Genomic DNA, 13,517 nt, shown 5'->3' on the forward strand with positions numbered 1-13,517 from the left:
TCCCTTGGAAAGCACACATGCTCAAACTTTGTTGAGCGTGGCATGCCATCATCGCTCTTGGATATCATTAACGGTCGAACGAAGTCAGGACGTGTCATGCCTGCGTATTCCTTGGAAATCTCACATGTCTGACGACGACAGGAGTGGCATGCCATCGTGGCCGTTGGATAGGATACACGGTTGGACGACGTCGGGCGTGCCATGCCAACATCGCTCTTGTATTCCACACAAAAACGGACGACATCTGGCGTTGCATGCCATCATAGACCTTGGACAACACACACGGTCAGACGAAATCGGGTGTGACATTCCATTATTGCCCTTTGACTAGACACTCTATCGAACGACGTCGGGCGTGGCATGCCATCATATCCCTTGGACAACACACAAGATTGGACGACTTTGGGCGTGGCAGGTCATCATAGCTCTTGGACAACACACCCAGTCGGACGACGTAGGGTGTTTCATGACATCATAGACCATGCAAAGAACACACGGTCGGACGAAGTTGGGCGTGGCATGCCATCATGGCCCTTGAACAGCACACACGGTCGGATGATGTCGGGCGTTAAATGCCACCATCCCCCTTGAACTGCACACACAAACGGATTATTTCGGGTGTGGCATGTCATCATCTCCCTTGGACAACACATACAGTCGGATAAAATTGGGCGAGGAATTTCGTCATGCCTTTTGACAAGACACATGGTCAGATCACGTCAGACGTGGCATGTCATCATCGCCCTTGGAGAGCACACACGGTCGAACGACGTCGGGCGTGGCATGCCATCATCTTCCTTGTACTGCACACGCACGGATGAAGTTGGGCGTGGCATGCAATCATAGCCCTTGGACAACACACACAGTCGGATAACATCAGGCGTAGCTTGATATCATGGCCTTTGGACAGCACACATAGTAGGACGACGTCGGGCCAGGCATGCAATCATGGACCTTCGACACCACACACGGTCGGACGAAGTCGGGCATGGCATGCTCGCGTAGCCAATGGACAGCACACACTGTCAGACAACGTCGTACATGGCATGACATCATAGCTCTTGGACTGAACACAGGGTCGGACAACGTCGGGTGTGGCATGTCATCATAGCCATTGGACAACACATATTGTCAGACGATATCGGTCATGGCATGCCATCATCGCTCTAGTACAGCACACACGAATGAAATATTTCGAGAGTGGCACTTCATCATCGCCCTTGGACAATACACACGGTCGGACAACCTCGAGCGGTGAATGCCATCATTGCCAATGGACAGCACACACGGTCGAACGAAGTCGGGCATTGCATGCTTGCGTAGCCTTTGGACAGAATACACGATCGGACGACGTTAGGCGTGGCAGGCCATCATAGACCTTGGACAGCACGCACAGTTGAAAGACATTGAGTGTGGCATGTCATCATAGAGCTTGGATAGCACACACAATCGGTCGACCTCGGACGTGGCATGCCATCATCGCCCTTGGACTGCACACACGGTCGGACGACGTCGGGCGTAGAATGCCAGAGAAGCCCTTGGACAGCACACGCGGTCAGACGACGTCGGGCGTGGCATTCCATCATCTCTTTTGGACTGCACGCACAGATGGACGATGTCGAGTGTGGCATGCCATCATCGCCTTTGATAAGAACGCACGATAAGACGATGTCGAGCGTGGCATGCCATCATCGCCATTGGACTGCACACACAGATGGACGATGTTGGGCCTGGCATTCCATCATAGCCTTTGGAAAGCACACGCGGTCAGACGACGTTGGGAGTGGCATACCATTATCGCCCTTGGACTGAAAACACGTTTGGACGACGTCGAGCGTGGAATGCTTGAGTAGCCCTTGGACAGCACACACGGTAAGACGACATCGGGAGCGGCATGCCATCGTCGCCCTTGGTCTTCACACGCATTCAGACGACGTAGGTCGTAGCATGCCATCATAGACCTTGGAAAACACATATGGTCGGAGGATAGAGGGTGTGTCTTGCCATTATGGCCGTTGGACCGCATGCATGGTCGACAATGTCGGACCTGGCATGCCATCATCGTCCTTGGACTCCACAAACAAATGGACTATATCAGGTGTTCCATCCCATCATCGCCTTTAGAAAGCACATACTGTATGACGATGTTGGGAGTGGCATGCCATTATCGCCTTAGGCATGCACACATGGTCGGACGACGTCGGGCGTGGAATGCCAGGGTATCCCTTGGACAGAACACACGATCGAACAACATCGCGCGTGGCATGTCATCATATCTATTGGAAAACACATATTGCCGGATGACATTAGTCATGGCATGCAATCATCACTCTTGTACTACATACAAGAATGAACGATGTCGGACGTGGCATTCCATCTTCGCTCTTGGACAGTACACATGGTCGGAAAACGTCGGGCATGGCATAGCATCATCTCCTTTGGATAGCACACACAGTCGAGCGAACCTCGGACGTGGCATGCCATCATCGCCCTTGGACTACACACACAGATGGATGATGTCAGGCGTGGCATACCATCATCGCCTTTAAAAGCACGCACGGTTAAACGACGTTGCGCGTGGCATTCCATCAAATCCTTGGACAGCACACACGGTCGGGCGACGTCGGGCGTAGAATGCAAGAGTAGCCCATGGACAACACACACGGTCGCACAACGTCAGGCGTGGAATGACATCATCGCCCGTGGACTACACATACAGTTAGACGACGTCGAGCGTAGCATGCCATCATAGCCCTTCGAAAATGCTCATTGTCGGATGACATAGGGCGTGGCTTGCCGTTATGGCCCTTGGACAACATGCACGGTCGGACGTGGCATGCCATCATCGCCCTTTGACTGCACAGACAGATGGACGATGTCGGGCGTGATATGCCATCATCGCCTTTGGAAATCACACACGATAAGACGACGTCAGGCGTGGCATGCCATTATTGCCCTTCGACTGCACACACAAATGGGCGATGTTGGGCCTGGCATTCCATCATAGCCTTTGGAAAGTACACACGGTCAGACGACATCGGGCGTGGCATGCCCTCATCGCCCTTGGAATTCACACACGGTCGGACGACATCGGGCGTGGAATGCCAGAGTAGCCCATGGATTGAACACATGGTTGGACGACATCGGCCGTGGCATGCCATCATCGCACTTGGACTGCACACACAGTCGGACGCTGTCGGGCGTAGTATGCCATTATAGCCCTTGGAAAACACATATGGTCGGATGACAGAGGGCCTGGCTTGCCATTTTGGCCCTTGAACCGCATGCATGGTGGTACGATGTCGGATGTGGCATGCCATTATCGCCCTTGGACAGCACACACAGGTGGATGATGTCGGGCGCAGCAAGCCATCATCGACTTTAGAAAGAACACATCGTATGACAATGTCGGGTGTGGCATGCCATCATCGCCCTTGGACTGCACGCATGGTCGGACGACGTCGGGCGTCGAATGCCAGAGTAGCCCTTGGACAACACACACGGTTGGACGTTGTGTGGCGTGACATGCCATCATCGCCCTTGGACTGCACACACGGTCGGATGACGTCAGGCATAGCATTCCATCATAGCCCTTGGAAAACACACACGGTCGGACGACATAGGGCATGGCTTCCCATTATGGCCTTTGGACAGCACGCACGGTCGGACGACGTTGGGCATCGTATGACATCATAGCCCTTGGATAGCACACACGGTCAGACTACGTCGGGCGTGGCACTCCATCATTGATCTTGGAAAGCACACACAGTCAAACGAAGTCAAGCTTGGCATGCCCACGTAGACCTTGGAAACCACACACGGTCGGATGACGTCAGGCGTGGCATGCCCTCATAGCCCTTGGGTAACACAGACGGTTGGAAGACATTGGGCGTGGCATGTAATCATAGCTCTTGAACAACACACACGATCTGTTGACGTCGGGCGTGGCATTCCATCACTGTCCTTGGAATGCACACATAAACGGACGATGTCACGTGTTGCATGCCATCATCCCATAAGGAAGACACACACGGTCGGACGAGGTCGGGATTGGCATGCCATCATGGCAGTTGGACATTGTAAACAATCGGAAAATGCCAGGCGTGGCATGCCATTATACATCTAGGACAGCACACACGATAGGACGACATTGGGCGTGGCCTACCATTATAGCCCTTGGACAGCACACACAGTCGGACGGTATCGGGCGGTGCATGCCATCATGGCCCTTGGACAGTACACATGGTCGGACCATGTCGAGCATGGAATGCCCGCGTAGCCGTTGGATAACACACACTGTCGAACGACGTCAGGCGCGGCATGCCATTATCGCTCTTGGACACCGCACACGATCGGACTACGTCGGGCGTGGCATGCCATCATCGCTCTTGGAAAGAACACACGCTCGAACGTAATGAAGCTTGGCATGCCCACGTAGCCCTTGGAAACAACACACGGTCGAACGTCATCGGGCATGGAATGCCATCATAGCCCTTGAATACCATAGATAGGTCGAAGACGTTCGGCACGGCATGTCATCATAGCTCTTGAACAGCACACACAATCGGTTGACGTCGGGCGTGGCATGCCATCATTGACCTTGGAAAGCACACACAGAGGGACGATGTCAAACATGGTATGCCATCATCCACTAAGGAAAATACACACGGTCGGACGAGGTTGGGCTTGGCATGCAATTGCTGCACTTTGGATAGTACAAAAGATTGGACATTGTCGAGCGTGGCATGCAATCATAGCTCTTGGACACCCCAAACGATCGGACGACGTTGGGCGTGGCTGTCCATCATAGCCCGTGGATAGCACACACGGTTGGACGACGTCGGGCGTGGCATGCCATCATGGCCCTTGGATAGGACACACGGTTGAACGACGTCAGGCATGGCATACCATCATAGCCCTTGGACAACACACACGGTTGGCCGATGTTAGGCGTGGCATGTCATCATAACCCTTGAACAACACACACAGTCGATCGACGTTGGGAGTGGCATGCTATCATTGCCCTTTGACTGCGCATAGAGACAGATGACGTAAGGCGTGGCATGCCATCATAACCTTTGGAAAGCAACAGGGTCGGACGACGTCAGGCTTGGCATGCCATCATCTCTCTTCTACTGCACATACGAATGAACGATGTTGGGCGTGGCTCTCCATCATCGCCCGTGGAAAGTATACATTGTCGGACAATATCGGGCGCAACATGCCATCATCTCCCTTGGGCAGCACACACGGTCGAACAAAGTTTAGTGTGGCATGCCTGCGTAGCCCTTGGACAGTACACCCGGTCGGACGACGTTGTGTGTGGCATACCATTATAGCAATTAGACATCACTCAGGATTGAACGACATTGGGCGTGACATGTCATCATATCTCTGTACAACACACACGGTCGATCGACCTCGTATGTGGCATACCATCATCACCCTTGGACTGCACACATAGACAAATGATGTCGGGTGTGGCATACCATCATCGCCTTTGGAAAAAACACAAAGTAGGACGAAGTCGGACGTGGCATGCCATCAAGGCCCTTGGACATCATACACGGTCTGACGATGTCAGGTGTGGCATACCATTATCGCCCTAAGACTGCACACATGAGTGGGCAACGTCGAGCGTGGCATGCATGAGTAGCCCTTGGACATCACACATAGTCGGACGACGTCGGGCACAACTTACATCATAGCCCTTGGATAGCACACACGGTCGGACGACGTCGGGCATGGCATGTCATCATATCCTTTGGACAACACACACGGTCGGACGAAGTCGGCTATGACATGCCATCATCGCCCTTGGACTACACACACGGATGGACGATGTCAGGCTTGGCATGCCATCATGGTCCTTGGACTGAACACACGGTCGGACGATGTTGGGCGTGGAATGCAATCATTGCTCTTGGACAGCACACAAGATTGGACGACGTCGGGCGTGACCTGCCATCATAGCCCTGGACAACACATACGATCGAACGACGTCGAGAGTGGCATGCCTGCGTAGCACTTGCACATCACATACAGTCGGACGACGTCGGGCATGGCATGCCATCATCGCCCTTTTACCGCACACATGAATAGACGAAATTGGGCATGGCATGCCATATCGCCCTTGGACAGCACACAGGTCGGACGAAGTCGGGCGTTGCATGCCCGTGTAGCCCTTGGGCAACACACACGGTCGGACGAGGGTGGGCATAACATGCCATCAAAGTCCTTGGACAGCACAAACGGTCTGACGACATCGGGCGTGGCATGCTATCATGACCCTTGGACAGGACAAACAGTCTGACAACGTCGGGTGTGGCATGCCTTTCTAGCGCTTAGACTGCACACACAGAAGGACTATGTTGGGGGTGGCATGCAATCATTACCATTGGAAAGCACACACGGTTGGACGATGTCGGGCTTGGAATGCCATCATGTCCCTTGGAAAGCACACACGGTCGGATGACGTCTGATGTGGCATGCCATCATAGCCCTTGGACAACACACACAGTTGGACGATGTTAGGCATGGCATGTCATCATAGACCTTGAACAACACACACGGTCGGTCGACATCGGGCGTGACATGCTATCATTGCTCTGGACTGCACACAAAAACGGATGACGTCGGGCTTTGCATGCCATCATCGCTCTTGTACTGCACACACAATGAAAGATGTCGGGCGGGGCGTTCCATCATTGCCCGTGGACAGTACACTCAGTTGGGCAATGTCCGACGTTGCATGCCATCATCGCCCTTGGACAGCACACATGGTCGGACGACGTCGTGCGTTGCATGCCATCGTAGACCTTGGACATCACTCACAATTGAACGACGTAGGGCGTGTCATGTCAGCATAGCCCATGGACAGGACACACGGTTGATCAACCTCGGACTTGGCATGCCATCATTACCCTTGGACTGCACACATAGACGGACGATGTAAGATGTGGGATGCCATCATCGCCTTTGGAAAGCACACACAGTCGGACGACATCGGGCGTGGCATTCCATCATGGCCCTTAGACATCACACATAGGAAGACGATGTTGGGTGTGGCATACTATCATTGCCCTCAGACTGCACAGAGAGACGAATGACGTCAGGCGTGGCATGCCATCATCACCTTTGGAAAGCACACATGGTCGGACGACGTCGGGCGTGACATGCCATCATCATCTTTGGACAGCACACACGGTCACGCGAAGTCAGGCATGGCATACCCGCGTAAACCTTTGACAGCACACACAGATGGACGATGTCGGGCGTGGCATGCCATCACCCCCTTTGGAAATCACACACGATAAGACGACATCAGGCATGGCATCCCATCATTGCCCTTCGACTGCACACACATGATCGGACGACAGAGGGAGTGGCTTGCCATAATGGACCATGGACCGAACGCACGGTTGTACGATGTCGGATGATGCATGACATTACTTCCCTTGGACTGCACACACAGATGGACGATGGCGGGCGTGGAATGACATCATCGCCTTTAGAAAGCACACACGATATGACGACGTCGGGTGTGGCATGCCATCACCACCCTTCGACTGCACACATGGTCGGACGACGTCGGGCGTGGAATGTCAGAGTAGCCCTTGGACAGCACACACGGTCGGACGATGTCAGGCGTGGCATGCCATCATCGCCCTTGGACTACACACACAGTCGGATGACGTCTGGCATAGCATGTCGTCATAGCCCTTGGAAAACACACATGATCAGATGACATAGGGCATGGCTTGCCAATATGGCCCTTGAAAAGCACGCACGGTCGGACGACGTTTGGCATGGTATGACATCGTAGCGCTTGGATAGCACACACGGTAGGACGACGTCAGGCGTGGCATGCCATCATAGCCCTTGTATAATATAGACGGTTGGAAGACATTAGGCATGGCATGTAATCATACCTCTTGAAAAGTACACACGATTTGTTGACATCGTGCGTGGCATGTCATCATTACCCTTGGACTGCACATATAGACGGACGATGTCACGCGTCGCATGCCATCATCCTAAAAAAAACACACACGGTTGCACGAGGTCGGGATTCACATGCCATCATGGCACTTGGACAGTACAAGCGATCGGATAATGTCGGGTGTGGCATGCCATCATAGCTCTAGGAAAGCATACACGATCGGATAATATTGGTCGTGGCATGCCATCATAGCCCTTGGACAGCACACACGGTCGGACGATATCGGGTGTGGCATGCCATCATGGCCCTTGGAAAGTACACACGAATGGACCATGTCGAGCATGGAATGCCCGTGTAGCCGTTGGACAACACACACTGTTGAATGACGTCAGGCGTGGGATGCCATTATCTCCCTTAGACACCACACACGGTCAGACTACGTCGGGTGTGGCATGCCATCATCTCTCTTGTAAAGAACACACGGTCGAACAAAGTTAAGCTTGGCATGCCCAAGTAGCCCTTGTAAACCAAACACGGTCGAACGACACGGGCATGGAATGCCACCATAACCCTTGAATAACATAGACAGTTTGAAGACGTTGGGCATGGCATGTCATCATAGCTTTTGAACAGCACACACGATCGGTTGACGTCGGGCGTGGCATGCCATCATTGACCTTGGACAGCACACACAGAGGGACGATGTCAGGTGTGGTATGCCATCATCCACTAAGGAAAATACAGACGGTCAGACGAGGTTGGGCTTGGCATGCAATTATGGCACTTGGATAGTACAAAAGATTGGACAATGTCGAGTGTGGCATGACATCATAGCTCTAGGACACCACACACGATCGGACGACGTTGGGCGTGTCCTGCCATCATAGCCCTTGGACAGCACACACGGTCGGACGACGTCGGGCGTGGCATGCCATCATGTCCCTTGGACAGGACACACGGTTGAACGACGTCAGGCGTGGCATGCCATCATAGCCCTTGGACAGCACACACGGTTGGACGACATTAGGCGTGGCATGTCATCATAACCCTTGAACAACATACACAGTCGATGGACGTCGGGAGTGGTATTCTATCATTGCCCTTTGACTGCACATAGAGACAGATGATGTCAGGCGTGGCATGCCATCATCTCTCTTGTACTGCACATACGAATGAACGATGTTTTCATCACCTGTGGAAAGTACACATGGTCGGACAACGTCGGGCGCAACATGCCATCATCGCCCTTGGGAAGCACACATAGTCCAACAAAGTTTGGCGTGGCATGCCTGTGTATCCTTTGGACAGTACACCCGGTCGGACGACGTTGTGTGTGGCATGACAATATAGCATTTAGACATCACTCACGGTTGAACGACATTGGGCGTGAAATGTCATCATAGCCCTTGGACAGCACACACGGTCGATCGACCTCGTACGTGGCATGCCATCATCACCCTTGGACTTCACACATAGACAATTGATGTCGGGTGTGGCATGCAATCATCGCCTTTGGAAAGAACACAAAGTAGGATGAAGTCGGACGTGGCATGCCATCATGGCCGTTGGACATCATACACGGTCAGACGACGTCGGGTGTGGCATGACATTATCGCCCTTAGACTGCACATACGAGTGGGCAACATCGAGCGTGGCATGCCTGACTAGCCCTTGGACATCACACACTGTCGGATGACGTCGAGCACAACTTACATCATATCCCTTGGATAGCACACACGGCCGGACGACGTCGGGCATGGCTTGTAATCATATATCGTGGACAACACACATGGTCGGACGAAGTAGGCTATGACATGCCATCATCGCCCTTGTAATGCACACACGGATGGATGATATCAGGCATGGCATGCCATCATGGTCCTTGGACCGAACACACAGTCAGACGTGGCATGCCATCATTTCTCTTGGATAGCACACAAGATCGGACGACGTCGGGCCTGGCCTGCTATAATAGCCCTGGACAACACATACGATCGAACGACGTCGAGAGTGGCATGCCTGCGTAGCACTTGCAGATCACATACAGGCGGACGACGTCTGGCATGGCATGCCATCATCGCCCTTTTACCACACACACAAAAGGATGAAATTGGGCATGGCATGCCATATATCCCTTGGACAGCACAAAGGTCGGAGAAAGTCGAGCGTTGCATGATCGCGTAGCCCTTGGGCAACACACACGGTCGGACGAGGGTGGGCATGACATGCCATCAAATTCCATGGACAACACAAACGGTCTGACGACATCGGGTGTAGCATGCTATCATGACCCTTGGACAGGACACGCAGTCTGACAACGTCGGGTGTGGCATGCCTTTCTAGCTCTTAGACTGCACACACAGAAGGACGATGTTGGGGGTGGCATGCAATCATTACCATTGGAAAGCACATACGGTTGGACGATGTCGGGCATGGTATGCCATCATGTCCCTTGGAAAGCACACACGGTGGGATGACGTCGGGTGTGGCATGCCATCATAGCCCTTGGACAACACACACGGTTGGACGATGTTAGGCATGGCATGTCATCATAGCCTTTGAATAACACACACGGTCGGTTGATGTCGGGTGTGACATGCTATCATTTCCCTTGGACTGCACAAAAAAATGGATGACGTCGGGCTTTGCAATGCCATCATCTCTTTTGTACTACACACACAAATGAACGATGTCGGACGTGGCATTCCATTATCGACCTTGGACTGTACACATGGTCACACAACATCGGGCGTGGTAGGTCATCATAGCTCTTGGACAACACACAGTCGGACAATTTCGGGCGTGGCATAACATCATAGCCCTTGGAAAGCACAAACGGTCGAACGACATCGGGAGTGGCATGCCATCATGGCCCTTGAACAGTAAACACGATCGAACGAACGATGTCGGGTGTGGCATGTCATCATCGCACTTGGACAACACATACGGTCGGACGAAATTGGCCATGGAATTTCGTCATTGCCCTTTGACAAGACACACGGTCGGACAACTTTGGTCGTGGCATTCCATAATAGCCCTTGGACAGCACACACGATTGCTTCGAGCGTGGCAGGCAATCATAGCTCTTGGACAGCACACACGGTCGAACGACGTCGGGCGTGGCATGCTATCATTTCCCTTGTACTACACACACACGGACGACGTCGGGCATTGCATACCATCATAGACATTGGAAAACACATACAGTCGGACGACATCGGGTGTATCTTGATTAATGGCCCTTAGACATCACATACAGTTAGACGATGTCGGGCGCGACATGCCATCATAGTTCTTGGACAGCACACACGGTCGGACGACGTCGGGCGTGGCATGCCATCATGTCCCATGGACAACAACACATGGTCCAACGACGTTGGGTAAGGCATGTTCACGTAGCCAATGGATAGGACACACTCTCGGACGACGTCGGGCATGGCATGCCATCATAGCCCTTGGACAGCACACATGGTCGGGCGATGTAGGGTGTGGCATGTTATCATAGCCATTGGAAAACACACAACGTCGGACGACATCGATCGTGGCATCCCATAATCGCTCTTGTACTACACACACGAATGAACGACATCGGGCGTGGCATGCTATTATCGCCTTTGGTCAGCACACACGGTCAAACTAAGTCGGGTGTGGCATGCCTGCGTATCCCTTGGACAGAACATACAGTCGAACGACGTCAAGCGTGGCACGCCATCATAGACCTTGGACAACACACACGGTTGAACGATATTGGGCGTGGCATGTCATCGTAGCCCTTGGACAACACACATGATCGGTCAACGTCGAATGTGGCATGTTATCATCTCCCTTGGACTTCACATAGAGACAGATGACATCAGGCATGGCATGCCATCATAACCTTTGGAAAGCAACAGGGTCGGACGACGTCAGGCTTGGCATGCCATCATCGCTCTTGTACTGCACATACGAATGAACGATGTCGGGTGAGGCTTTCCATCATCGCCCTTGGATAGTACATATGGTCGAAGAATGTCGGGCATAACATTCCATCATCGCCCTTGGGTAGCACACACGGTCGAACGAAGTTGGGCGTGGCATGCCTGCGTAGCCATTCGACAATACACACGGTCGGACGACGTTGTGCGTGGCATGCCATCATAGCCCTTAGACATTACTCACAGTTGAACGATATTAGGCATGACATGTCATCATAGCCCTTGGACAGCAAACACGGTCTATAGACCTCGTACGTGGCATGCCATCATAACCCTTGGACTGCACATATAGACAGATGATGTCCGGTGTGGAATGCCATCATCGCCTTTGGGAAGCACACATAGGAGGACGACGTCGGACGTGGCATGCCATCATGGACTTTGGACATCATACATGGTCAACGATGTCAGGTGTGGCATGCCATTATCTCCCTTAGACTACACACACGATCGGGTAACATAGAGCTTGGCATGCCTGAGTAGCCCTTAGACATCACACACGGTCGTACGACGTCGGGCACGACTTACATCATAGCCCTTGGACACACGATCGGATGACATCGGGCATGGCATGTCATCATATCCTTTGGACGACACACACGGTCGAACGAAATCGGGTATGACATGCCATCATCGCCTTAGGACTGCAAACACGAATGGACGATGTCAGGCATGGCATGCCATCATGGTCCTTGGGTTGAGCACAAGGTCGGACGACGTCGGGCGTGGCATGCCATCATTGCTCTTGGACACCACACACGATCAGACGAAGTCAGGCGTTGCCTGCCATCATAGCCCTTGGACAACACATACGATCGGACGATGTGGGAAGTTGCATGCCTGCGTTGCACTTTCATAGCACACACAGTCGGACGACATCGGGCATGGCATGCCATCATTGCCCTTTTACCGCACACACGAATGGACTAAATAGGGTATGTCATTCCATATCTCCATTGAACAACACAAAGGTCGGACGAAGACGGGTGTTGCATGCCCGCGTAGCCCTTGGATAGCACATACGGTCGAACGACGGTAGAATCACATGCCATCAAAGTCCTTGGACAACACAACGGTCAAACGACATCGGGCGTGGCATGCCATCATGACCCTTGGACGGGACACACAATCGACAATGTCGGGTGTGGCATGCCTTTCTAGCCGTTAGAGTGCACACACAAAAAGACGATGTTGTGCGTGGCATGCAATCATTGCCATTGGCAAGCATACACGATCAAACGACGTCTGGCGTGGTATGACATCATGGACCTTGGAAAGCACAGACGGTAGGATGACGTCGGGCGTGGCATGCCATCATAGCCCTTGGACAACACACACGGTTGGACCACGTTAGGCGTGGCATGTCATCATAGCCCTTAAACAACAACACGGTCGATCGATATCGGGCGTGGCATACTATCATCGCCCTCTGACTGCACACAGAGACGGATGACGTCAGGCGTGGCATGCCATCATCACCTTTGGAAAGCACACAGGGTCGGACGACGTCTGGCGTGACATGCCATCATCATCTTTGGACAGCACACACGGTCAAGCGAAGTAAGGCGTGGCATACCCGCATAAACCTTTGACAGCACACA

This window comes from Solanum pennellii, chromosome 2 (assembly GCF_001406875.1).
Source record: "Solanum pennellii chromosome 2, SPENNV200".
NCBI lineage: Eukaryota > Viridiplantae > Streptophyta > Magnoliopsida > Solanales > Solanaceae > Solanum > Solanum pennellii.